Source organism: Mustela nivalis (genome assembly GCF_964662115.1).
Source record: "Mustela nivalis genome assembly, chromosome: 7".
Lineage (NCBI taxonomy): Eukaryota > Metazoa > Chordata > Mammalia > Carnivora > Mustelidae > Mustela > Mustela nivalis.
Window position 1 is genome coordinate 89,537,522 of NC_139026.1, and position 2,247 is coordinate 89,539,768.

The window sequence follows — 2,247 nt, forward strand, 5'->3', positions numbered from 1 at the left end:
AAATAAAACCCAAGAGGTGCCTTGCTGCCTCGCACAGGCCAGAGATGCTCACAGGCAACCGCGTGACTGACCTGAGGCCCATTGTGGGGGTTGGTGAGAAAATGCCATCCACACCCACGCAGTTTTTGGGTCCTGACAGCCATCCACGAGCCTGTGACCCTGGACCCCAATCGGCACAGACTAATCAGCTTCCCCCTCTTGAAACGCGGATAATATCCATTAGGTGGTTGTGAGCATGCTGGGCAAAGGGCCTGGCCAGAACTGGTGTTCAATTATAGTAACACCAAAACCAACCCCAGGACAGTAGCCTCACCGAGGGTGTTGACGGGCATCAGTTCTGAGGAGCTCCAGCACCGCTTAGTGTCAATGCTTCTAGCTTTGTTCTCTCTCAAGTGAGAAGAGAGAAAGGCAGTTCCCTCTCCCCAGCCCCTAGCTCTCTAATCTCTTATCTGGGCAGCAGCTAAAAAGGGGAGATTTGCAGGACAAGGTGAGAGCACAAGATTGCACACACACATTATATGGGCTCTGTCTATATGCGTGTTTATTTCAATTAGAAAAAGCCTTCTCATCCTGTTCTCACTGGCTGATCCCTTTGGATCAATACTTTAGTTAGGTCTTTTGTGAAATGAAATTTATATTCACGCTCCACTGTTCCCTTAGTAACAATCTCCGGCAATCAGATCTGCTCTCTGGTGGAAATGGCCTTTGGAAAGTGCCTGTGTGGGGCACAGTTGCACGATCTTACCTTTGCCAGAAACAGTTTTCTGATGTAGTCCGTATCTTTTCCAGAAAAAAAAAAATTAACTACATTTAAGCAGACTTAACAAGGTCTTAAAATAGATATAAAGTGGTTTCACCCCACAAGGGGAATTCTTAAAATACTAAAGTACTGTTTTTAAGCATAGTCAAGTACTTCAGAAAAACTAATTTACATTCCAAACAATTTCTATGCTAATTACAAATGATCCTTTCCCAACTGCTAGGTAATATTTTGCGTTACTGTATGTACCTGAAATGAATAAAATTACCTTTCTTTCTTCCACCAATATTCACTCCTTCAAACTGGCCTTTCTGCAGTTCTTCCAGATTAGCATTTTTATTGTATTTCAGGTGTGAATTTGAGAATTTGATTCCATAGTGTTGAGGTAAAAACCACAAAAACAGATTTATCACAGTTATCTAAATGAGATGGTTGTCAATCTCAGATTTCCACTGCTTTTGCCTTTTCATAGAAAATGAAAGCCCAGGATGCTCTCTTTGGCTGACATGAAACCTATAAACTCACCTGCATCATTATCTCTCCCTCCTCTGGGGACCCACTTTCAGGTTCCTCTTGCTCTCTTTGTTTGAATAAAACTTTATTTATAAAAACAGGCAGCTGGCCCAGGGCCTCTGGTTCCTCTTTCTTAATGACCCTTTACTCTTTCGAATGAATCTTCAACTTGCCTTTCTCTGTGGGTCTTTCCCACCAGGGTATAAACTCTCTGCAAACAAAAAATTCTCACGTCTTCCAACCTCACCAATCTCTCTCAACCACCCCTCCCCTTGCCAGTCACATTTATTGGAAAAGTCTCTGCTTCATCGCTTCCCAGTCTCGGCCCACTGCCTTCCAGCTCTGCCATGGAAACTGATCTCTTGGTGGTTATCATGGCCTCCATGTTGTGAAGGCCCCTTATCAGTCCTTCCTTATTTATCTCAACCTTTAGGTGACTTCTGACTGCTAACCACTCCCACCTCTTAGCTTTCCTGCCACACACTCCAGACCTCCGTCCGGCCTAGGGGTGGGGGTGGGGACCCTGTCTCAAACTTTTCTGCAGGCTTCTCTTCTTTGTCTCTTCCATAAATGCTGGCGCAAGCGTTCTGTCCCTGTCTTCTCCTCCATCTACACACGTCCCTGAGTGAGCTCATCACTCCTTGGTTTTAATGCTCGCTGATGACTCTCAGATCTGTGTCTCCAGCCCACACATCCCTCCTGAGCTCTAGACCTTAAGTCTCCCCTGCTTCTGGACCGCTTCTTGGCTGTTTCCCAGGCTTCTCCAATTCATCATGTCCCAAGCAGAACTCATTATCTGTCACCCCAAACTTGCTCAGTCCCTGATGTTCAGAGAATGGTATTACTATCCAAGCAAACGCATGAATTTGTTCATGACCTCCTCCTACCTATCACCACCACCATCAGTCAATCAGTCAAACCCGGACTCTTGTCCCTTCCAACTCCCAATTACCTCTCTGGCTCTGCCTACCTCT